General features: G+C 33.7%; 1 protein-coding gene across 2 annotated transcripts in view; it reads right to left on the minus strand.

Moving 5' to 3' along the window:
* The window catches only part of LOC129946589 (uncharacterized), a 66637-nt gene extending 40453 nt beyond the window's left edge, over nt 1-26184 (minus strand). For both annotated transcript variants that reach the window (XM_056056837.1, XM_056056836.1), the window contains exon 1: nt 25329-26184. The gene's annotated coding sequence lies outside the window, so the exon portion shown is untranslated. The remainder of the gene's footprint in view (nt 1-25328) is intronic.
* Between the last annotated feature and the right edge of the window lie 1542 nt (nt 26185-27726).

The raw sequence follows: 27726 nt of genomic DNA on the forward strand, positions 1-27726 counted from the left end.
TATCTGCGTGTGTCGTTTCGGTTGGGCTGATGGCATATTGACCGACCATTATGTATGTTACAATTTAGACCCTTTTCTGATGCTTAAAAGAGAATATATCAAGTAACAATAATGTACACATCGTTATATTGGATGTTGTTGGATGTCCAATGTCCATGTCATATTCAATTGAGGAATTCATGTAAATTGGGTCAACCGCACATGTACCACACTATACCAAACCATAGATACATGAGACATGAGTTGAGTATCTAGTGGATAAATGTGTCGTTTCGTATATTTTATCTGTCATTTGCGAGCATCACGCAAAACACGCTCCCTACACTTAACGCATCCAACAACCCGCACTGGTTCCCTGTTTGATATATATAGTGTAGTATAGTTAGATACAAACATGTATAGGTATGTTGCTGCCCTAAATTGGAAGATCTACTTTCCAACTTAATAGCCAGAACATTAAGGCTTGGTAATTTTGTTCTCTAGCTGTAAGTACGCCCTGATACGAGTGTGTCTGTGTATATGTGAATAGCAACGAATGCGCGTGCAATATAGTCAAGCATGAGGGTATGATGTGATCATCATCATCATAGATGTATAAATGTATAGATACACGTTTTAAAGGCTGCCCTTTTTATCCCCAATTATCATTTTACGTTCGAACTGATTCGTTGTTGATGGAACCTCACGGACATCTAAGGGTGAAATTTATAGCACCCGCAATAATTGATGTCATTGACCAGCAATTAATCACTTCGAATCTAAATGCTCAAATTTTGTTTTGTCTTATGTGGTGTTTCACAAATTGAGCTGCGCAGTTAGTAAAAAGTTTAACGTTTGTATCGAAAACATAAGTTAAACCACAATATGCAACCATCTTGATATTTTTTGCTTCGAAAATTCAATTGAGATACTTAACGCAGATAAATGACTTCAATTGAATCGAATTGCTTATAAAGTTATGGGAAAGAATAAGGAGAACAAATATAAAAAAAAATCTTAATGATGGTGTGATTTTGTGCCGGCACATTTTAATAATTAAGCTTAATTGATTGGAGTGTAAAAATAGCTTTCTTGAATTGATATACTTCAAGGTTACAAAGAACTTAAATAGATAAATAAGGAAATACATAGTTTTGAACTGGGTGTTGATTTGTGTATTATCTTTGAAGAATCTTTTACATTTTGAAATTGATGGATATAATGGCGCCCAACGCGTGATTAATGCAAAGGAAAAAAATCTGTTTTTCTTTTTAACTAATAACATTAATCTTTGCAACGAATGATTTCAAGATTTTACAAGTCAATCGTAGTCATTAACGTGAGTATATGAGGTCATTAAACGTACAAATATTGTATGCTGATGTTTTGTCTCATCAATTTATCCAAATAGCAAACTTTGAGCTTTCAAATAAATTCAAAGCTTACATAGACGGAATTATCACTAAATATCATCAATATCATTGAGTTAACGTTGTGCAGAAGATTGGTTGTTTTCTTTTATATGTTAAAAGTTCTATTAACGAAATTCTTTAAATGGCGCCCAACATGAAACCCGAAATGCACCAAAAAGCTGATATAACAAATTCCATCAACCTTCTGTATCTTTACAAAGCTTTGCAGGGTGACTTCGACAAGATTCAGCAATATTGCGATGGCTGGAAGTTGAAAATCAACATTCAGAAATGCGAAACTATTTTGTTCAGGACTCCGCTGCATGGAGCCTCAAGTGTTACGAGAAAGAACTTGAAAAATCTAGTGATCGTTGGACCAAATCGGCAGCCACTGGCGAATAAAAGTGTAGTAAAGTACCTTGGCATCTGGTTTGGATCAGTACTTGTATTTTAACAGACATATGAGTGCTGCTCTGTTCAGAGCTAGGAGAGCCTTTGCCGTGACAAAACGGTTGTTTTTTAGCAGCCTTCTTTACAAAAGGGTAAAGGTGATTTGTTACATGGCCATTATCCGGTCGATGAATACCTATGGGTGCCCGGTATGGTTCAACGTTGCCCCATCTCAAATGGAAAAGATTCGGGCTTTTAAGAGACAGTGTCTGCGACAATGCCTTGGACTACACAGAACACCAGAGTCTGACTACAAACATTACTATTCCAACCAGGCTGTATACAACAGAACAGAATAGATAATCTCTTGCTGAAGCCTGGTAGGGGTCACATTGCGAGAGCGATGTCGTCGACTAATAGCATAATTTTTGGGGCTTACTACCCCAACAATGAGTACTACGAAAGTGGCAACATTCCGCTGGAAGCTTTTCTCTATTAAGATAATCGAGGGATGATACAGGATAGGGAGGCGGTTCCGCTCATCTACCACGTCAGCCGTAAAACTGTAGATAGGTGACTCCTTTACAGTCGAGAAGTCCTCGCACTGGACGGAGCCGAGTGCCTTCGGTTCCGTAGGACTGTTTCCGATAATCAAAGTGGCTCCAAAATTAAAAATTAAAAAAAAGCTTACTGTGGCTGTTCTAGTTTCTAAGTAGTTTTTAAGTATTTTTTGGTAGTATTATTGGTTTTTGTTAGTTTTAAGGAGGTTAAGTAATATTGTGGGTTTTAGTTTTTTTATTTAGTTTTAAGTTTTATATAAAATAAAAAAAAATGATAGAGATACCAAGTTTGTTTTTTTTTTTATTTTCTTGGTTTTAGATTAAGTTCTTGATATTTAGTATTACAATTGTTCTTAGAGCACCCGCATAGGGCCAATAAATAAGATATTTTTTTTAAGTTTTTGAAATTTACGCTAGTTTTTAAAGAATTTTTGTCCAGCTTTAAGATAGCTTTAAGATTTTGATCGAATAAAAAAAAAAAACAAAATAATAAAAATAAAAAAAAATAAAAAAAACCGTTGTTAGAATTCTGAGTATTGAATTCTATAGTGGCGCCCAACGCGAGGTTCATAATAATTGGAGCTTTTATATAAAAAATCTAAATTTGTAGAAAGTTATTGTATTATTGTAATAAAATAAATCAGGATTAAAGGTTTCAAGTCTCGTTGTTAAGAAATCACAATACGAGGGACAAAAAAGAGAAAAAACATACATTCTTAAAAGAAAAATCTTTGCATCAACTTATTATTCCAAAACGAGTTACACAGGAGTTTATTTGTATGTTTTAATTTTTCTTACTATAAATGGCGCCCAACGTATTATATCAAAGAAACACATTCTTAAAACCTTTCATAAGTCAATGCCTTTACACTACATCTCTTTTAACAAAGCAAAATGTTTAAAGAGCTCTTGATTTTTTACTACACGAAATTTTCCATTCATAGTCAAAATGCAACAGACTGTAAAAACCGATAAAGAACAATACTCGCTTGGATCGTATAGACTCGAAAATTCGGGGCAGTATTTCAAGTTATCAAAATTTAAAATCGTTATAACAAGTAAACAATAGAGGAAATAACTCGAAAGAGTATTCAACTGAAAATTTGGATAACTATCAACATCAGCAACAGGGGAATTCCCCCATTCTTCCTTCTTCATCACCATCATCATCAGTCCCGAAAATATTCGCGTAATCAACTGAAAGACCAAACCGAAACTATTTTTTTGTCTTGCTTTTTTTGAATGGTGCAATAACCAGGTAAGCGTTCCTCATAAGCCATCCCAATTCCAATTACCGAATGCCTTGATGCTGCTTGCTTGAATGCAAATAGTGAAATCAGCTGGTGCCAACTGCATGCATTTGTACAGAGAGCTAGCACGTTGCTCCCTTTCGTGGCACCACACGACTATGTACTGTGGGTAGCTCCTATAAGTGCTTCTAATATATACGAGTACACCATAGGTAAAGGCGGTGCAAGTCTATGTAGACGAAGTTTTATTTTATGTTATAGTGGCAACCTACTTTTGCCACTTCAATGAACTCCACAATATGATGCAATTGCTGCTGTGGTTTGCCATTCTACAATTTGTGCGTCATTCATTCACAGAGTAAAAGAGGAGCCTAGGATGAAGCTGAAACTGAAGCTGCATCTGAAGCTAGAGGCACTTGTGGCAGTGGCACTACTCGGCGATGCTCCAATTATGCATAGATATACATACATATAGTGAGCAGCCTAAAAACCCACCGCCACTAATTGAAGGGCTCTTGCTCTTCTTGTGGGTACTTTTTCCGTGGAATTTGTGGCAGATTCTGCCTTACGCGAGGAAATGCAAATAATAAACAATTTCATTTCATTTTTTTTTGTGTATCACTATACTTTCTAATGCCAAATGCCAAAGGAGTAAAACATTGCTATTATATATTTTTGTGTTTTTGTGCGCGATTGTGTAGGTATGTTTGTGTGTGAGAGCAGCATCATCAGCAACCACCTTTTGGAACTGGCATGGCATATATAGCGTGTTAAGAACCATACGATTACTTTGAATTTATATAATCGACTAATTACGAGGGATCTAGATACTGTATCTACTGCTATGCTATTATAACTATGTGTATTTCAATTGCTGCTGGGGCTCTGGCATCGTTCTCTATGTGAAGCAACCTCACTAAATAGTCTAGGTATAGTTATAGTTCTCGAGGACGGAACGGAAGAAACAAGTCAAACTAATTAGTAAGCCAATGCAATATGTTGAAGAGAAGTTGGGTATAGGAAGCCTTCGGAAATGATGTGTGTAGGTTTGCAAAACTTGGACTCAAAATTATAGATATTAGGAGCGAATGTTGATTGTATCTTTTGAATCAGTAGAGGCGTTGATGTTGATGGTTTAAAAAAAAAATACATATCTAAAGTGGTTAGAAATTAAAGCATTTCTTCATTCACACCATATTTTTGTTGGTTTAAGAAAAGATACATAGTACTAGTTTTGTGTCAAAATGAGGAAGAGATGATCAAAAACATTATACGTACTTATTTTGCTAATAACAACCTTTTTTTTCAAAAAGTGAATAAACCTTACTCAAATTGTATGAGTCAATTAAAAATGGCGCCCAATATGAGCCACCTACAACATAGACGAAAGCATAAGCATAATCATTGAACATGTTTATGAACTATATTTTAGATCAACTGTTTAACTATATTCACTGACCAATTTACAGTTTTTTTCCAGCCATAAATAATAATTTGTTATTATATCTTAAATTGTCACTTGAAAAATGAAAAATAATTCTTAAGGTTAAACCGACGGGGGTGTTAAGAAGGCAAAGGCATAAAAAACAAAATCATTGTCAATGGATTTGACTTTTAAATGATTTTGCACGGAATATAAATACACAAACATAGGTACTTGTATATAAAGAGGGTTGGTCATGGTATCATAATGCTTTTTTTATTATTTGTCTTTTTATTGATTTTCTGTTGTAAATGTTGGAAGGCCAGTGCCCTAGTTATGGAGCTCTTAATACTACTATATATGCACATGATATAATTCTCGTATTGAAAGATTTGAAAGTGAAAACTTTACCTCATCATTTTTCAAGGATTTTATTTCTATATTTTTATTTTTTAAACTTAAGGTCATTTGAATTGCATAAAAGTTTTGAGAACTAAGACAGTTGCAGAACATATAGTAGATTACAAATATTTCGAAGAGATTTTTGTTGTTTAATTTGACGCAATGCACAACGAATGACGTCAAATATTAAACATTTTCAAAATCTATGTTCGCACTGATTTAAACATCAAGTACGAGTGAAGAAAAAATCAAAACTGAATTCATGGACTCCAAAAAGACAAACTGTAAGATAGTGCTCATTTGGGCTCATGTAAAAACTAATCATTTTGATACCCTATTCTTTAATTTAGGTCCCACACAATACAAAAAAATACACCGTAATACAAACCAGACTTAGAACTTGCCATTGCTGTCCTTGAAAATATATGTATGTATGTACGAAATATGTCTTAAACTGTATTGTATTTGACTCGTAAAAAATTTGGAACTCGAGTTTTAATCCAACATAACATAACGAGCGTAGAAAAGTTGAAAAATGTAGATCCCCCAATTCCGTCAGTCACCCCTGCAATCCAAAACCAATCCTTCGACTAAGTTCAAGCTTGGAAATTAAGGTTTTGAACAGATTTGATCAGGGCTTTTTTTATAATGAAAAATAACATTATTATAAAGATATTATTTCTAAACACACTCTTCGATAAAGGGAAAATCCAAGGGATGTAGCCGTGCATTTATTACTTGCAATAAGCTAAATTTTTATTTAAAAAGTTTAAAGAAATATCCAATCGAAAATTAAAACTAAACATATTTTCTGTCAGATGTCTGTAAGATATCATGATTTGTAAATTCAATTTTGCTATTCTATAGTTATTGCTTTGTGAGACATTCCGGATCAACTAAATTTTCCAGTTTTTGATTAAATTTCAATAATTTTGACACATTTTGAATTGATTGGTTCTTGAGATAAGGAGAACGAAAAAAGGTATATCGAACGAAAATGTTGGGATCAGCAAAGGAGAGATGGGGGAAAGGTGTTTCCACTAATGCAAATCTCCAGACGGCAGCGGTCGAATTCTTGAGATAGAATCAACGGTGGCGTCTAAAGCTCCAATAAGGTTGAACTACTTAGTGAACACCTTATAGGGCTTCTACGACTTATTCGGAACCTAGAACTATAACGAGCAGCTTATCCAGCTCCCCGTCCTTAGAGTTATACTAAGGCCCTCCAGGTTGGGGGTTGTGCCGTCGGGGTGACTTCCTGACCACGTAAAAATACATTAGTTGCGAAGCACCAACAAGCCTCGGATACAGACGGATTCACTGTTGACAACCCAAGCAAACGAACTTCGAATCTGTACATGGAATACAAGGTTCCCTAACAGACCACATGCAGCCGAACAATTAGCGGAAGCCCTAAACTATCCAAGAAGTGCGATGGGATGGACCGGGAAAACGCAAACTAAAAGAATGTGATGCATAATTCAGCGACTGCTACTGAGAACAAAGACAGCGTCTATTTGGTTTTGGATTTGTTGTTGGAACTAGACTCAGCCAAAAAGTCTTGAGTTTCAACAATGTGAGCGAACGAATCAAGATAATCCGCATCAAGGCTAAGTTCGCCAACATAAGGCTAATATGCGCGCATGCCCCAATAGAGGAGAAAGATACACCAAAGAAATATTCTTCGAGCTCTTGGACAAGACTTATGAGCAGTGCCCTGGCTATGACATTTATCTTAGGAGATTTTAACGTCAAACTGGGAAAAAAAGACATCTTTCGTGATGGTGTTACAATCAAATGATACAGCCTGCGGGACACCACCTCCGACAACGTAGGATCGGCTGATCGATTTCGCTTTGAGTCGAGAAGCTCTGGTAGCTAGTACGAAGTTCATTCATATTGATATCCACAAGGGGACATTGAAATCTCCTGATCAATCAAATGTCAACAGATTGACCACATTGCGATCGACGCACGACACTTCTCCAGTATACAGGATATCCGAACTTTCCGAGGGGCCAACATTGACTCGGACCACTACCTCGTTGTAGCCAAGGTTTGTCTACGGATATCCCGATCCAAGCCAAAACAAGGAAGTTCTGTGAGAAGATTCGACGTTAGACGGCCTCAATCGCAAGAGACTGCCATGTCCATTTCCGATCGAGTCTCTAGTAACCTCTTAAGGAGTCCTATGCTGCCTGCATTAAGCTTTGGAAACCAGTTGCAACATTGCCTTGCAGCTATCAGAGATGCCGCTTCTGAAGTGCTAGGTTTCACACGACCATCACAGCGAAACCCCTGGTTTCACAACCGGCAAGCGCACACAGCGAAACAAGAAGCATACAAAACGCGCTGCACAGAAGGACCAGAACTGCTCGCGAGCTCTACGCGCAGAAGAGGAGAAAGAAAAACACCGGCTTCTTAGATGGAAAAAAAGAGAGCACGAGAAACGTGCGTTCGAGGACATAGAAGGATGTCACAACAGGAATAAGGTTTGTAAATTTTACCAAAAGGTAAAAAAAACCTCCCAAGGGTACCAGCCACGAACCGAAGCCTGTAAAGACGATCTGGGGAACATCGTAGTAGAACCGCAGTCGATGCTGAGAATATGGGAAGATCACTTCTCCAAGTTATATAACGGCGATGACGAACCAAATTCCGCTGTAAGGGAGATATAACAACTCAACCTAGGCGACGCAAATCAATAATTTCGCCTACCCGACCTAGAAAAAGTGAAGATAGCTATATCTAAACTGAAGTCAAACAAAGCTCCTGGGGCTGACGGCATCGCTGTCGAACTATTCAAAGCAGCAGGCGATAACTTGGTAGGGAGCATGCACCAACTCATCTGCAAAATATGGTCGGAAGAAAGCATGCCCGATGAGTAAAATCTCAGCATATTGTGCCCGCTTAACATTGCATATAAGATCCTTTCTGCCGTATTATGTGAACGTCTGAAGCCATTCGTCAACAACCTGATAGGTCCTTATTAGTGTGGTTTCAGACCAGGAGGGTCCAATATCGACCAAATATTCACACTACTGCATATTTTGGAAAAAACCCAGGAGCTTCAAATCGAAACCCACCATTCTTTATCGATTTTAAAACCGCGTATGACAGCATCAATAGGGAAGAGCTCCACAAAGCAATGTCTAGTTTTGGCATCCCTGTCAAACGTATCCGTTGTGCAGAATGACGATGGAGAATGCACGCTACTCTATCAAGGTCGGAAAAGATCTCATCGATTCATTTGATGTCAAAAAAGGTTTTAGACAAGGCGATGAACTGTCATGTGACTTCTTCAACATCGTTCTGGAAAGAATTGTGCAAAACTCAACCTTCAACACTAGAGGCACAATTTTCCAAAGGTCCATCCAACAACTCGGATACGCTGATGATATTGACATAATTGGAAGATCAAAGCTTGATGTCAGTGGAGCGTTTTTGAGCATTGCGACGGAAGCGAAGAAGATGGGTTTAGTGGTCAAAGAGGGCTCGACCAAGTATATGTTGCCATCAAAAAAGTACACTGATCAACGACGTCTTGGACAAAACGTCACCATGGACAACTATAACTTCGAGGTAGTTAAGGACTTTGTGTACCTAGGCACCGCTATAAACACAGACAACGACACCAGCGCTGAAATCAAACGAAGAATTACTCTTGCAAATCGCTGGTTCTTTGGATTTAGAAGGCAATTGAGGAGTAAAGTCCTCTCTCGAGCATCTGAAATCACCATCTATAAGACACTCATCATCCCGGTTCTCATTTATGGCGCTGAAGACCTCAACCAACTTAGGGTGCGAAACTGGGGACAGCTAGCTAGAGACCGAGCTGGCTGGAGACGCATGTTGGTTGAGGCCCAGGTCCGCCCCGGACTTTAGCGCCACCTTAGGTAAGTAAGTAGACAGTTCAGGAAGAAGTGCCATTCGTTTGACGGTACGAAAAATAAATATATTCTCCATCAACTGTCACAAATTGACAAATCGATTATCTATTTTTCATCAAGCATAACCCTATATAAAATAATAACGAATGATATATGTATATGTGAATATGTTTGTATGTATTGCATGTTTTTGCCTTCTCAAAGGAAAAATTTCCATCTGAATTAACACCGATAAAACTTAATTCCACCTGAGAGTATGTGAATGACTTTTTTGATAATCATATTTCTTATTCCTTTGGCACAAAAGCAAATTGAAACTCAACCCACAGCTAAGAGTACATCAGGATCGACCAACAACGGATTGATTTAACATTTTACAAACATCAGGAGCATAGCATACCTATACAAAAAACAAAAATGCAAATATTATTATATTCATGTAGGACATCTTTGAGACTTTGACGGTAGGTAAAAGGGACAACTTATCAAACCAGAAGAGTCGTTGTAGTCTCTTTTCGTCATCGTCATCCTCATCGTCCATCCAACCTTCCATGCAGTCATAGTCGTTGAAGTTACCCATAGGAACACCATAATTCAAATCAGTATATAACAATCATGCTCCAGAAAATATAATCACACACAAGAGAAAAAGGGAGAAGATATGACAAGAGATCCTCCACTAGGTATCTACTTTTCATCAAGACTCAGAGAATAAAGGAAGAAAATGGCAAAACCAAAGGAACCGTGCTTCCACCTTAATAAGGACAAAAATTGTTTTTTTTTTATTGTTCCTTCAGTCTTATGGTTCTTTTTTGTTGTTGTTTTAGGTATATTTTTGTGTGTAGTCGCCATTATAAGAAGAGGATGATATATCTACCTATTGTGAAGTTGCATGTCCTTAGGGTTGATTCTGGGGCTAAATTTGGAGTATATGTGGGTTGTAGATCAAGTGCTGATTCACCACTTATATCCAGGAGGACAACAAAGGCTTGCAATTTAAATAAACACAAAAAAACTATATTTATATATGCATCAAGAGGTTGCATACAGAGAACGAGAGGGATATAAGGATGCTGTACTGTACTCCATTTACGTAACGTAGGTACCTACTATTTCGTAAAAATAAACCTAAAACTAAAAATATTGCAAAGTATGATGCTTTTGTTGTACATCGCCCATACTTGCGCTTGTAAGACACATTGTAAAGCTATTCATCCTATATTCAAGTCTAAAAAGACAACAACAAGAAGGCTTTTAATAAAAAAAAAAAAAAAAGCCAACTCAAAAATTAGGACAACGAGAATTTTATTCCATTCGAATGGAACATTGTGTCACATTCAGTTTCTTTAAGAGTTTATAGAGTCGTTTGTTCTTCCTGCGGGACAACGACAACGACAGCAACGGGAAGAACAACGGCAACGATAATGATGGTGATGTGCATTTTATGGATGGATCATCTTGTTTGCCCAACAATAACAATACCAAAAACTGGGAGGAATAGCTTTACTACCGGTTTGGCTTCGTCTTTTAGAGCAAAGCTTATTTTACATACATACATACATATCCATATGTGCACATCTCTTAATGGGTGAATGAATTTTTAGTATCCTTGTCTATCTAGGATTTAGCATCTTCTCTGCATTTCTGGTCTGGGATCTTAGCGAGACGCTCTCCTCTTCGACGAAAAGCCATTAGTTGATGCAGAAGCTAAAACTGAAGCATGCACTGCATATAGGGCTGAGTATAAAGTCGTTCATAAATACATATATTTATATACATATGTATAGGTATCTTAAGTGTGATATTATATGTGACAGCAGCTGGCATGCCAGTGCGATGTGGTTGAACCTTAAGGGCACTTATGTCATTCAAATTTAACAGTTAGTGTGGATGTTAAGACTTAATGTCATTAGCAACGGTTTGTTATATTATAACTTAGACCAACAGCAAGCCAAGCAGCGCCCTCTATAAACCAACAACCCTTAAAAATCATTTAAAGCAAAACATGTTCGTTCAATACTTAACCCCTGTATGCACTGCTGCATTTGTTAGTTTTTTTTTTGTGTAATGCATTAAACCGCAGAAATGCATAAAACCGCAACTGATTGCATATAATGTTATGTTGAATGACCTCTAATAAATTATGCAAATAAAGATGTCAAACACCATAAGGATTAGCTGTCCTTTTTTGTTTGACTTTGTCTTTAGACTCTAATGTTTGCATAATGCAAATGTGTTAGCCATTTTTTTTTTTTTGACTCACTCAAGTTCTATGACTTGTGTGACTATGTTTTACGTCACATGTCAGAATGACTTTGTTTGTCTTTTGCACAAGATATAAGCTAGTCTGAAGAGACATCAATGGCAATGACGCTCTACTTATATGGCGCGTTCTAGAAATACATCAATAAACGAATTCAAATCACGTTTCAAGGCGATATGTGCGGTGTTGGAAGTTATTATGATGTGGGGGTTTCCGTTTAACTCAATTTTTGTTCATGGCATATATCCGGAGGAGTGATATACGTATACAGAATTGTTTTAGAGGAGTGATAGAGTTATTGCAGCTGACAGCTGTCATCGAAAGGTTTGTTTCTATGATAATGTTTCAAAGGAATTATAATTTAAATGGTTACGTATATAGGATTTAGAATTTGTATTTTTGTTTGTACATTTTATGAAAATATAAATGTTCCAACAGAGCTTTACTTTTTGCAATTAAATTTATTTTTAAATCAACTTAATTTTATAAAAATTTGAGGAAAATCAAATCATGTATATTTCTTCGAAACAAAATTCAAATAAAAATACAAAAAGAATGAAGTTTAATTTTTGTTTTACGGTCTCACTTAAACTGAATTTGATCGTTCTATTTGAAAAGCAGATGACAAACAAATATTAAAGGAATGGTTTTCAAATTCCGAGTAACACTTTAGTGTATTTTGAGCAAATATCGATTAGACTTTTATTAAGATATTGTTCTTTGGCCAAAAATTCGGTCAAAAAAACAATCAGTGGACAATGCCTTACCTAATGTTCACATGCATCTTTGTTGTTTAAAAGTTCCCCATAATATTTCCAAAGCTGTCGGGAAAACATACATATGTACTTCTTCTTAGGCATTGGAATTACCTCTGATACTTAAATTTAAGAAATTTGTTCGTATTGAAGAAGATTTCCTACTGTCACACTAATTGTTAACACTCTGTCAAGCTTCAAGCTTGAAAACAAAGAAAGAAATGTAAGATTGAAATTCATAACTTCTCATTCCGTCTCATTCAAAAATATTAATAACATTTTGTATAAAAAAATTCGAAGTAAATATTTTTTGCTTGTTCTCATAAGACTTGAGTGGAAAACCGTTTCTCATTAGTTTATTTGATATTTTTTGTATTTTCGTGTTTTGTAAAAAAAACTTGTCTATTAGATTTTTCTAAAATAAAATAATTTAGGTTAGCAACAATATTTTGCGTATGATAAAATAAGCTTGATTTCAATATACGTTTCTGTTCCTGATATAAAGCAATTTTTATAATTTTTGGTAGCATTTTTGTTGGATGTTTGTATTTCTTATAAAAATTATTTTATTTCGAATGGCCAAGATTAAATTTCTAATCTTTCCAAGAAATTTGATCACGTCTGGAATAGTGTTGAGGACTCAAGTATCCAATGTCAACAATCGTCCACCCAGTGCCTTTCCACGATACGTTCTCTGGAAAAACAATACTGTGACGTCATCAGTGGGTTAAATTCTCTTCGTTTAGATATTGACGATAAGTTAAAGGTGCTGATTTGGTCGGCAAACGGTCTGATAAAAAACTTGTCTGACCAGTTAAAACCTACTGACATCGGATACTGATTGTTGTTCTCAAAGTTCGTCATCCCGGCTCACCCACTCTTCCAAACAATTTAGTGATATTACAAACGTTAGACTCTTTAACGAAGTTGAAAACATTAATTGTATGCTTTCTCGGGTTTCAACCGTACTCATATCTATTGCTTACTATGTAAGTAATCAAGAACAAAAATATACAAATGTGCAACGTGAATTTGAAAGCCTTAATGTCCAATCACAAAAAATTGAATCGCTTCTCTACGACGTCATTAAACAACCCAGCATACAGTCTTTTGTTATCGGGGACGTATCCATTCGTGATTAAATCCATGTGGCAACCCTAAGTGCTGACTGTCTTCAACAATCTACCTCAGTAAATACCATTGCGGACAACAAATCAACAAATGTGGAAATTCCTGGAAGTTTTCCGATTGGAATTTGATACTCAGCAGGCTTGAATCTGCTAACAACACATGGCTCGTGTTGAATAATTGTCCCGGATATCCTGATGCTACATGGATTCGCTCATATTTTAAACGAGAATTCTGTGTCAATATCTGCGAATGTCTTAAATTGTCTGGAAGAAAATTCAAGTTCCTGATTCCCTCCAAATGTTACTGGATGTTTCATCAACAAAAAGAGGACATATACGACTTGGTCGAATTCGGCTTTCCAGAATGAGTAGCAATAATTACTTAATTAAGTCGAACAAACCCAAACCTAATCCCAAAATAAATATTGAAACCAACTGGACTCTTAGAACACAAATCTTTTCAAACTTTTCTCTCTCTAACCAACTTTCGTCCCTTAAACGGAAAACTTCTCCTACCTCTATAAAGCCTCCATCCAAACAAGTTTCAATTAACTCTTCTCATCCGGGTCTTCTTTTTTGCCCTCCGTTGGTTGATCGTTATGCCAAAATACCCGCGCATCCATCCATTTTCACACCCTTAACCCTATACTTCTTCTTCATCAGTTTCCCAAGAACCACGAACCACTAGGATTCCTTAACCCAATGATCCCTCCAAATATCAAGTTAACTAAAGATTTATCAGAGGCCAATACTAATGATCGGTATGTTATGTCCCGTCTTAGAGACCACAAAATTTACAATAACGTTCTTCTTCTCCTAAGAACTCCCCCCTACCAAACCTGCACTTAGGGAAATATTCTTAGATTTCATGATGGTCTTGAAATTTCTCCTTAAAAAAGTGAGAGAAGACCTAACCTCTTTTGCGTCCTCTATCTCTTCGAACGATTATTTCATATCCAAAAATCCCGTGCAGATATAAAGAAATACTATCGCTCCTAATCTGAAGACCACTTAAATGTCTTAGCCTTTACTATCGAAATGTAAGAGGGTTGAGGTCTAAAACGTCTGCTGTCTTTAATAGCCCCCAAAACCTTAGTTATGACATCTTTAGCCTTACCGAAACCAACCTCACACCCGATATCCTGAGTACCGAACTCTTCGCTAACGACCATCGAATGGATGTCGTGGAATGTGCGAGTAATACACATTGTCGTGGTGTGCTTTTAGCTATCACTAGTAATTTGAAAGTTCGTTACTCGATATTCCTACTTCAAACGAATTTGAAGGTGTATCAGCTAACGTTACACTAACTAAGTTTTGTCTTTTTATTCTTTGTTGTTATATTTCAGCCCAACAAATTAAAGCTGCTGTAAATGCCATTGATTATTTGTTTGAACAAGTGCAATCTTATGATTTGATCATCGTGCTTGACGACTTTAATCTTCCCCATCTCCATTGGTCCACTTCAGATGATCAGACATCCTTCTTTCCAATTAACAACTCCTCTGAATCTGAATCGCTGTTCATTAATTATCTGTCTGATTGTGGTCTTTTTCAACTAAATGGAGTAGCAAACTTTGTAGAGGGACACCTCGATCTCATATTCTCATCTGATTGCTATAACTGTGTTGTCTCCGTGAGCCCTCACATTCTCTCAACCTTGGATCGCTATTATCCTCCCCTTAATCTCTCCTTCCCCATTGGATTTGAAAACAATTTTTTTGAAATGGAGAATTAGAGTTAAGAGTTTTTCGAAAAAGTTTAACTAAAGACGCTCGCGTTATTGGTTCAAGAGATATTTGGGGTCAACAAAATTGTTTTTAAAATTGCACTCGTTCAATTTTCTAAAGTCCTTTTTGCATCTTTTGATGTTATTATCTGTATGTATATTATCAATTTCAAAAATGTATTTGAAGTCAACATCTCTCCACCGGTTCTTAAAACATGCCAGACAAAAATGGCATCCTTAAACTTCGAACGTAATGAGGTACGTACACACGCACACACATACATTTTTCTAAAAATCGTTCGAAACGTCGGGAATTTTAAAATTGTCACTTAGACAAACAAGTACTGACTACGATGGGAAGTTAAACAAAAATAGTCCACTATCAGTAAACATTCAATCGATTTTTAAATAAGTAAAAAGTAACTAAGTAACGAATTAATCGTTACTCAGTGAGATCAAACATTTGTTTGGGTCAAAAATCGTTATTTTTAAAACTAAAAAAATCAATTAATTCTGCTCTTCCGGTAAAAATCCCAAAAAGCCTCCAGTTTCAGAAAAATTGGAAAATAATAGTGTACCAAATGAAATTTCCCACTTGTTTGCAATGTTTTTGATAGTTCAAACCATACTTAGGTCTTTAAAAATGTATTATATCATTCAAAGCAAAACGGTACACTGAGGCGTATACTAATTATTTTTCTCATATTTTCCTTAGCTTCACTTTTATTATGTCTTCTGCAAAGATCTCAAATCAAGGATGCATTTGACTCTTAACTATCGTCTATACTCTAGAAAAACTAGTTTTGTTAAGAAATTGGAAATATTTTTACACACATTATTTAATAACATAATTTAAGTTTGTTTCCGTTAAAATTTTCAAATCGAGCAACTGTTTTGATAACCTTTCCTGCATTATTTTAATCTTTATACGAATCATACACATTTCCGATAAAATGATCCAAATAAAAAATTCCCGAATTTTAAGACAAACTCAAAAATAAAAATTGTACGGGATGTAGAATTAAGCCCACATTATTAAAGCTCAGTCAGTTTATTTTTCAGCAGCTATTATTGTGCTTCAATGATGTAATAGCTCATTAACATGCATCAACTAGCTAATAGCATAGATATCTGTCATGCTGCAAGGCTTTTCTACTGAGCATTCTATTGTCCGACCCTAAGGGCTATCTATAGCCTACACAATACACAATATAAACACGTTCACCTTAAAGTGACTACAACACATTTGATCAATACTATCCATCATTTTCAATTTTCTTCTATTTATAACTTCAATGAATCAAATGCTTGACCTTCTAAAGCTTCAGAAAGATAAATACCAAGATGTAGATAGAATATGCCCATAATTTTACGGTCTATAGGAGTAAATCAAATCAATGTGGTACAGAAGCGTACAGGTAGAGTTGAGGTTGTCTCTTAAGTATAATTATTATTACCTCTATCTTAAACCACACGACAGTTGATATTAAAGTTAAAAAGTTTATGTAATATGATATTCCGATGGTTTCAATAGACCAAAGAGAAGTTAGATACAATTTTGTAACTTGTTTCATTTAACTATTAATAACTATATATTACCTTTACCTATAAGTTTTTGTTTCGTTTTGGGAAACGAAAAATAAACCTCAGAAATCGCACACTTTGCGGAATAAACGAAAAGATTTTCATTTCGAAATTTAACGTGGAAGTGAATTTTTTAACTTGTAATGCAAAACTTTTCCATTCCAGTCTATGTGGCTGGAAACTTATTTTCGTTAGTTTTTTTTGTTGCTTCTGTTTTTTGATGAGAAGAGTGTAAATTTCATTAAAAATTTGAAGGAGTTTTATTTTAATTCAATTTGAAATCTTTCTCATTATTCTCGTTTTATCCAATTTACTCCTTTCCTGACTTTTTGACTGACTTCTTTCATTTGTAAAATTTATTCTCTACTATAGGAGTAGCTATAGTGGAAGGATTATATAGCCTGAGGTTTTGAGTTGGAATTCAGCTTAGTCGGTGTTAAAGTTATATTGAACTTTTCCTATCTATGTTGCTCAAAAAAACCAAAAAAATAAGTCCAAAAAATCAGGTGGTTCGTAGTGGAATAACAATAAATACTGCCTTTTCACTTCACTTTATCTTGCCTCCATAAACTCCTCTAAGTTCTTATTATAAATTACTATAAAATTACGGCCATATTTCTGGTCTAATTATCCACAACGTTAACTCCACAATTTATTCGGGAAAACCAGATTGTTTTAAAACTACCACCTTTACCTATCTTAATTTTGAACTATTAACCAGCCTCGGACTATTTTATTTGAGCACTTAACCTAAAGTAACAATCCATTAGAGACCTTCATCATTATGCAAATGAATGTAAATTTAGTTCACTCGAATGCACGAATTCATCACGAAAATAACTATTTCAAGTGTTTTACAAAATTTGTGTTTTGCTATACTTTTTTTTCTAAAGACTAAAGTCTTATTTGTTCAGTATCAACGTTGGTCTAGTCTTATAGGATGGAGTGGACGATGACTTCATGTCTTTATACATTCAGAAAAAAAAACGATAAATGGGCACAAAACTATATGTCTTTTATATTTTATTTAAATAAGTTATTTTTTTTTATTTTTACAACGCAAAAATGTTATAAAGGCGCCAATAAGTTAACGCCTTCGGTTTGTTTTGTAGCGTAGCAGCTTCAGCTTCAGCATCAGCGACAAAAGCAACCAGCCAAATGGGTAGGCGTCTAATTTAATCTATAAAAGCATAAAAAGAACCAAGTGGATTTGTATATCTTTTGGCTTTCTTGTGGTCTTTCAATTGGTTTTGAATATTTTTTTTGTTTTTTTTTTGTTAGACAAAAACATTGAATGAATTGAATATACAAACATTCATAATAACGCCTAGGCAAAATATGAATTTTTTCTTGTGTGAACTTTTGTTAAGTTTAAATTTTTTTGGTTCTTCTTTTATTTGTTGTTGTAGCTATGAATTGAATAATTGAACCTAATTGATGAATATAGATGTTGACAGTTTATTGATGATGAAAACATGAAAACATCTACATAACAAAGTCTCTTTAAAAACAATAAAAATGAAAGAACACGTGTTTCACATTGGGCGCCAGTTAACTATTAATGACAAAAAGTTACTACAAATTAACATTGTGTATACTCCATATCTTCACACTTAAAAGATGAGATTTAATGAATGAGAGCATCAAAAACTAATGAATCTTATGACCTTTTACTTAAGAACAAATACATAATATGTATTATGGTTAAAAATATAATTTAAATCAAATAATTGAACTTTAAATCATGTATATTTTGTAAGTACTCTGAAAAAAAATTTATTTTAATAGTTTTAATGCAATATAAACTCTTTGCTAACTAAAACAATAAACAAAAAAACAATTTAAAAAAGTTCCACGTTGGGCGCCAACTAATTATTACTAAATATTCTTAGAAAAAATAAAGTATTCGTTAGAATTAACATGTGATTGCTATCTTTGCACTTTTTGATTAGATTTTCCACATCCTAAACTAAAATGGTTCAAAATTATGTTCAAGTTCCATCAAAATCTCTTGTATAGCTTCAACCAAAAGTTTGTCATTTACCCTTTATTGCGAATGGCTTAAATAAGCAAGTGCAGTAATATCTACCATGCTACACGCCTCTTCCTCTTATTAACAAATACTCGCTGCAATAACCGTTAGAATTCAATTATGACATTGCTTATGTTTTTTTTCGCAAAGTCACACAACAGTAACATCAAAAAAAAGAAGCAAAGTAACTATAGACACGTTTGTTACCACGTTATAACGGGTCAGTCACTCGGAACAACAAACACGATCACCGACAATATCACATAATAAGTGTGGTGTGGTGACGGACTGTGGCGAGGACTATGACGATCAACTTCACGACCCGCAAGAACGTCGCGTCGCGTTGGTTGCATCGTAACTATAGCAACTTGCAATTTTGTATTGTTATTGCTACTTTTCTCCCAGAGCAAAGTTTTCATGGGCGCATGCGCAAATGTAAAGATAACGTTATTGTTGAAAACAGCCCTGATTTGCAGCATAATAAACAGCAACAAAAAACTCTCCTGCCGGCTTTGGTTGAGTGACAAAAAAATCTATTTAACAACTAAACCACGACAACGAGACGATGACATTACCTCCTTTACGTTAAGTGACTGTGTTCAGCAACGAAAACACAATATTGCAATTTACACGATGCATCGCATCACTATGCAATATGCGTGCATACTTTGAAAAATTGGAATTTTATTATATTATTATAAAGTTAGCGCACGTATTGAATATTAAAAACCACGCGTATGGTGATGAGGAAAAATTAACACAGCGACAACAAAAAAAACGGAAAAATTTATGGAAAACACGTTTATGCTACATAGACGTATAAAGATTACTGTTACAAGAGCATTTTTGTTTTCTTTTTTTTTCGCTGTCGTAAAGTTTGGTACATTCACATTGATTTTTGGATTTTTTTAATTTAAATTATGTTCAGAATAACAAAAATAACAACAACAACCTAAACCTTTCATCACTTTCTACTCTTTCTCACTGAACCTGAACTATAAAACAGAAACAATACCTTTTTACTTTTAATTTAATGACTTTACATAGATTTTGGAATAATTCAAAAGCATTTGCTGTACAAAAAACGAAAAGGGCAAGTGAAGTGAATGGTTCCAGTTCGATGCTTTACTGTACTGCTTTTTCTTAATAATGAAATGTATGTACGTATGTCTGTATGTACGTGTTTCAATTGAAGTCTTTTTGTATCTTCAAGAACTGTATAGTCCATTTTTCGTGTCATAATTTAAATAATATTTTTTTAGTTCAGAATTGAATGTAGTTTTTTTAAATCACTTCTGTAATAATTAAAATAACATTTTTTTTATTGAAAAAGAGAGAAGATTGTATAAATAAATTTAAATTAAAAATGAATAAAGAGATGATTTTTAGACTAAAAATTGATAGCAACATAAAGATTTCTAACATTTAACAAGAATATCAGACTTTCTGATTGACCATCAGCTGTTAAAAAACGATAGATGACTTTTACGATACAGTTACATTTCATTTGAATTTTCAGATGAAAAGTTGCATTATATTTTAAGTAAACATTTTAAAGCTGCTTGAAATATCAGTTAATGCATGAATGAAAATATAAATCCATTAAAAAGTGATGCTAACGACACCTCTTGGACCAAAGGAAATTTTATTTAGTGAATTGAACATCAATTCCTGAATTTGTTTTATATTTATTCAAAAAGAGGCTGAAAATTCGATCTATTGGTGTCCATATATGTAAATTTACTCTTGATCATTTTTTAGTAGGCTCTTAAAAATATAAATCATTGTATTATTTTGTAATTTTTTGGAGAATATCAGCCAATTTGATTTTAATAAAAACTGTAATATGTATTTATTCTTTGCTTCTTTAATTCACCAAACGGATCTTGAAATATATACATACAAATTCTTTACGATTGCTAAATAAATACTTTATTGCAATACATGTTAAATAATAATTATTTTATAATAAAACTCTACAATGGCAACAAAACATATTGATTTTCAGGAGATTCCACTCGAGAAAGTGCCACATACAATTGCCCGTGGGAAAAGCACTCTTTCCTTAGGTCGATACCAACTATGGAAAAAGTTTGTCCCTGGGATTTATTTATTGTTAGGGCAAAGGATATTTTTAAAGGTAACTAAAACCTTTTAAAAGATATGTGCAAATCAGTTGGTATCATAGGGATCCGCGGTACATGTGCGAGCTGACCGGTCACGGGACCCGTAATGATAGTTGCCACAATCACATTATTTCTTAATTCTTTGATCAATAGTCTTGTACCATTACACATATTGGGAGGACTTGCATTTCTTAAAAGCATAACAGGCGTACCTATTTTTAATTTTAGTTCATGAGGTGGCAAGCCAACTGTGCACACGGTTTCGTAACATTTAAAATCACCTGGTATTTTTTCAATAATAATTTTGTTTATCTCATGTACTGAATCGTTTTTGGGTGACAATATCGCCCTAAAACGCCAATGGAAATTTCTTACTGTAAGATTGTTAATGTCGGGATGGATTGTGTCTATATGAATTTCTAGGCTGTGAACAGTTTGAGCCAATTCAATATCCAGTGCTTGAGAGCTGTTTGCAATTGGAGTAGTAGATTTTCCGTCTTCTAATTTAAGTATATTTTCTGAGAAATTACCACCGCGGTTATTGCATAAATATGCCCTCATATTCGTGTGCAAATTAATAGTTTAGCCACAAAGGTGATGATTTGAGGCACGCTTTAATAACGTCTGCACGTGTACCTTTTGTTACAACTGGTAGAGTTTGGCGAAAGTCTCCAGCGAAAATAAAAGTTACGCCACCCATTATATTGCATGAGTTTCTTATATGTGTCTTTGAATGTGAGGTCTACTGCTTCTACATGAGCTCTTTGGCTCAAGGTGCACTCATCCCAAATAATCGACGACGTATCCTGTAAGAGCTTTCCCAGTGGGCCATTTTCACGGATTGAACATACAGACTGGTGATCTAAAGAAACAGCAAACGGTAATTTAAACGTAGAGTCAGCCGTTTTCACATCATAGGGTTGCAGCAATTCCTGGCGATGCCACTGCCAGTGCCTTTCTTTCGGATAATCGTACTTTTGACAATACTAAATTGACAAGAAAGGTTTTACCCGTGCCAACGGTCGCGTCCAAAAAAAAAATAGTTGACTACCGTTATTTTCCACACTTTCTATATATTTATATAATCTGTAATATAACATCTATGTACATATATATATTCTATAAATCCTTCCCTATTTCCATAAAGCTCGCACTGTGTTTAAACTTTAAACATGTTAACAATATTAATAACCCCTTGAGTGCCCGTTTATTATAAAAAAAAGAGGCTGGGATGCGACCCACACTGATAACTTCCCATCCCGTCTGTCGATTTGTCTTGCTTAAAAGTTTGTCTCTATGTACTAGTATCGATTTTACCAAATTTGAGTACTATTTTTTATAGATTTTATTTTTTAAAAAACGGACTGTTGGGTTCTTATATAAAAATCACTGAATATTAAAAACAATATTTTCTGTAAAATAAAATAAGTTTGAAGCCAATATTTTGAATTTTTGAAAAGCTATTTGAGTCGAAAGTAAATTTTTACCAAGTTTTAGTAATGTTTTTTTTTAGAGTTTTATTTTTTGTAAAAAAAACCGTCAATTCGATTTTCTTCAAAATTCTACCGAATGTTGAAAACAATATTTTCTATAAGATAAAATTAGTTTGAAGCCAATATTTTATAGATTTGAAAAGATATTTAAGTCGAAAATCAATTTTTACCAACTTTTGTTAATTTCTTTTTAGGTGTTTAATTTTTTGTACAAAAACTGTCAATTCGATTTTTTTCAAAATTTTACTAAATGTTAACAACAATATTTTTTGAAAGATAAAAGTAGTAAAAAGCCAATATCTACAATTTTTGAAAAGATATTTGAGTCGAAAATCAATTTTTACCAACTTTTATAAATTTTTTTTTAAGGTTTTTATTTTTTGTAAAAAAACTGTCAATTCAATTTTTCTCAACATCTTTCAGAATGCTTAAAACAATATTTCTCATAAGATAAAATAAGTTTGAAGTCTAACTTTCAAGGTTTTGAAAAGATATTTGAATCCATATTCAATTTTTACCAACTTTTGTTAATTTTTGTTCGGTTTTTAATTTTTTATAAAAAAAACTGTCAATTCGATTTTGTTCAAAATTTTACTGAATGTTGACAACAATATTTTTTGAAAGATAAAAGTAAATTAAAGCCAATATCTCAAAGTTTTGAAAAGATATTTGAGTCGAAAATCAATTTTTACCAACTTTTATAAATTTTTTTTTAAGGTTTTTATTTTTTTTAAAAAAAACTGTCAATTCGATTTTTCTCAAAATTTGTCCTAATGTTGAAAACAATATTTCCTATAAGACAAAATAAGCTTGAAGCCTAAATTTCAAGTTTTTGAAAAGATATTTGAATCAATATTTAATTTTTACGAACTTTGAGTAATGTTTTTTTTAGATTTTTATTTTTTATAAGAAAAACTGTCAATTCGATTTTTCTCAAAATTTTATCAGATTTTTTAAACATTATTCTCCGTTGTTCAAAATTGTTTTGGAGATGAAATCATATGTAAGTCGTTAAATTTAGGAGGTGACAAATTTTTTTTTTCAGTTTTTTTGATTTAGAAAAAAAACCGTTAGATAGATTTTTTTCAAAAAATATACTTCTTTGAGATCGCGTTACAGTATATTATATAAAATTTTATTCAAGTCTCTAGCGTTTTTTGTTCGTAAGATATTAAGGGTTAACCAAAATTTTCACCTTTTTTTTTAAACTGCTATGATAAAAAAACCACCCACGCAATTTTCTTGAGAGCCCTTTCTGCATCTTTCTGCCTTATTATCTGTATAACAAAATTTATTTGAAGTCGATATCTCTTCTGGTTCTTGAGCTATGGACGACGAAAAAAACGTCGCGAACGTACGGACGTACGGACGTACAGACGTACGGACGTACGGACGTACGAACGTACGTACACACGCACGCACAGACATCTTTCTAAAAATCTTTTATTTCGACTCTAGGGACCTTGAAACGTCGAGAAATGTCAAAATTTTCAATTTGACAAATCGGACCCATTACAATAACTTCCTATGGGAAGTTAAAAATAAAAAATATTGTAGAACATTATTTGTCCTATCATTAATTCTCTTCGCAGCGTATGCGATGAAAGACATTTTATGGCTAATTTTTTTACACCTTCGGTTGGTTTTAATGAAAAAAGAATTATTAAAATCGGTCCAGTACTTTTTGAGATTGTTCGTTCCATACAAAAATACAAATCTTTCCTCTTTATAATATTAGTGAACATAATGGGATTAGCTTTTCTTACACATCCATATCGAATGTATCGAACTTGTTTTATAGAAGGGGGTTCATATGATCAAATAGTTGTCCAAAACTACACCAAGTAAACTCCTTAAATTTGCTAGAAATAAATCCTAGCGTAGAACTAGCTTTAGAAACTATCAATACATCTACAATATCTATACAAAAATTATGTTTTTGGTCAAATAAAACCCCAAAAGATTGCCTGAAGTCCATGTTAATAACATAACATTCCGATTCACTTTGATAACAGCTAATGACATAATTATTTATAACACAATTGTCTATAAAATGAACAAATAGTTGCTTAGAGTCCTTTCTAAAGATCTTGATGTTATTATTTGTAAACCAAATTTAATCAGGATTGAAACGTCTATTGGCTTTTGAGACATGAAGAGCGAAAAAGAATATTTCGTCGACTTTCCAAAACCTCGAAAAACCAATAATTTTTAGATTTTCAATATTTTCCAATTGAAGGTTAAAAAGTCTAATCGGTCCAAAAAATCTAGAACTATCGAAAATTTAAGATTTGATGCATAGAACTACATAATTCTGATGTTCGTTACGAAATTGTAAATGGTTCAATACCTCAAATTCATCAAAAAACTGAACTGTTTCCCATCAACATTTTTGTAGAATAAATTGAAGTACTTTAAAAAATCTTCAAATAGAAAATATTTTGAAACTTTTTGATATTTAAAGATCTGTGTAGACTCGGAGACAAAAACGACCAGCTGATAAGTATGAAAAAAGTTAGGTAGTTTCTTGTTTGGTTTTTAATTTATTTCCCATAATTTTGTTTCGTGCGAAATAAATACTACATAAGGGTAAAGGAAAAAAAATAAATCTACTCTGAACAATAAAATTAAGCCTCATTTTCTTGTACCTAGCACTTTGTCAATATTTCATCACGATACCTGCTTATCTCCTTTTTCATAAACACCTCAATTCCCTCAATCTCAATCCATCCTAATATCTGTACCTTCCTTCATGGCAATAACTCTTCAAAAACATAAAACATTTATTACTATGGCGCTTAGCAGACAACGCTTACTCCAGCTATGTCCTCAAATAAATAAATAAACTACCTACAACGATTATATTCTATTTTTATGAATTTATTTAATAATTTTTATTTTAAGACTTACCCAATAATAAAATTCAAAACAAATCCTTTTTCAACAAAGGAAAAAAAAGGAAGATGTTAAAGATGCTTTGAAGTTCTAATTTAGCTGAAACTATTGAACTGGTTATAATCCAATGAAGTGTGGTTGTAAGTTAAGTTAAGATTTTAATTTTTAATCTCTTTGATATTTTAACCACACAATAAACCAAGAAGGTATAAAGAATTTAAAATACTATATTGAAAAAACAAGGATTGTTGTGTTTTTTCTTGCACTTTTCACTTCTTTTCCATTTCACATCACGAAGATTCTTCTTCCTTGTTTTTTTTTCTATTTTTGGTGTTTAACACATTTCTTTTCTAAAAATTTAGCTCAATTTACCAATTTAAAAATAATCACAGGGACATCTCCCTAAAAAACACAACAAATTAAAACTCGATTTTTTGGAGACGAACAGAAAATAACATACGAAACCGGGTTAGGCTATTCCCTGCATCCGTGATTCGGGACAACCGCCACTACGACAACCTATAAAACATATAAATATTTTTATATTCCGTAAACACTTGTTTCCAACTCGAATGCGGTTCAACAACTGAAAAACAGCACCAACGACCAACCAACCACACTCACTTTGTGAACGTTCGTCGTTGTTAGTTGAGCTCGTTCGCACAGAATCTATCTATCGTATGTTCGTATTCGTATGTTCCATTCAGATACTTTTATTTTGTTTTTTCTTTTAGTGCTTCAGATACAGATACTTTCGCCGCATACGAGAACGAGTACGAGTAGTTTAGTTTAGACGGGACACGGGAATACAGAATAACTTATGTATTCGTTGCGTATCGACTTCTTTTGGATCCATGCCTCTATGCTTCATCAGCAAGCTCCACTCCAGCAACGACAACGTTGTCGTCGTCTTCGGCGATATACCAAAAAGCCCTGCGCTGCTAGTCAAGTCAGACGATATGTCGTCTACCTCACTTGATTCGGTTATTTTGCTGTTGTATAGAAGGCGCAGAATGGGCTGGAATGGAGTGCAATGAAAATGTGATAATAAGCGGAAAATAAAATTGCATCAACAACACGACTACGATGAATATATCAACTAAAAAGAACAACAAAAAACACAACATACGACGATAGCTACGACGACATACAACAAAACTGCATGCATATTAATTGGACAAGAGAATGAGAAATGCAGAGATGATGATAAAATGGAGGAAAAATAAACAAAAAGGCAAAAATACGAATACGAATAACAACTCACAAGTAGAATTGTCATGATATAAGTTGTTGCATGAGAGAAAATATGCTAAGTCGAATGTAAGAATGAAACGATTACTAAGTGGCGCCCAAGTAAAGGCAGAAACTAAACAATAAACAAATGTTTTATTGGTGTTTATTTGAAGATTTGCGAACTTTAAAACAAATAAACATATTTAAGGGGTCAAACGCAAATATTTGACATAAGACAAAAGAAATGCAAATTCTCATCAGTTATTTTTGTTTTCTTTTTTCGTGTAATTTTAAGTACTAAATTTATTAAGTTATTTTGTGTTAACCATTTTTTAAATTTGGGATGAATTTATTATTCTTAAAATGGCTAAATACTATTGTTTGGTTTTGTTTTTGCCGAAAGTTTTAGGTTAGTTGAATTTGTCTGCTGAAATTTAAGATTACAAAAGGCCCACACTGGTAACTTCCCATCCCGTCAGTAATTTTTTCTTGCTTAGAACGTTTGTAGGTTTTCGTGTTTTGTTAAAAAAGTTGTCAGTTGAATGTGATTTTTAGACGATGTTTTTACTTCTTAAATAAATAATAATACAAATTACATAATTGAAATTAATTTGAAGTCAATATCTTCTATTGTTTTTTGAAGATTTCAATTTTTATGAAAAGAACGGACTGTTGGATTTTCACACTTTGATGAATGTCGAAAACAGTATTCTCTGTGAAATAAAATGAGTTTAAAACCAATATTTTTAATTTTTCAAAACATATTTGAGTCGATAGTAAATATTAACTAAATGTTTGGTATTTTTTTATTAACTTCCCATAGAAAGTTATTGTAATGGGTCCGATTTGTCAAATTGAAAATTTTGACATTTCTCGACGTTTCAAGGTCCCTAGAGTCGAAATAAAAGATTTTTAGAAAGATGTCTCTGCGTGCGTGTGTACGTAAGTTCGTACGTCCGTAAGTTCGCGACGTTTTTTTCGTCGTCCATAGCTCAAGAACCAGAAGAGATATCGATACAGTTAATAGAGCAGAAAGATGCAGAAAAGGCTCTCAAGAAAATTGCGTGGTTTAAATATCTTACGAACCAAAAACGCTAGAGACTTGAATTAAATTTTATATGAAATATAATATATTTTTTGAAAAAAATGCATTTAACGGTTTTTTTATAAATCAAAAAAA

This window comes from Eupeodes corollae, chromosome 2, assembly GCF_945859685.1.
Source record: "Eupeodes corollae chromosome 2, idEupCoro1.1, whole genome shotgun sequence".
Taxonomy (NCBI): Eukaryota; Metazoa; Arthropoda; class Insecta; order Diptera; family Syrphidae; genus Eupeodes; species Eupeodes corollae.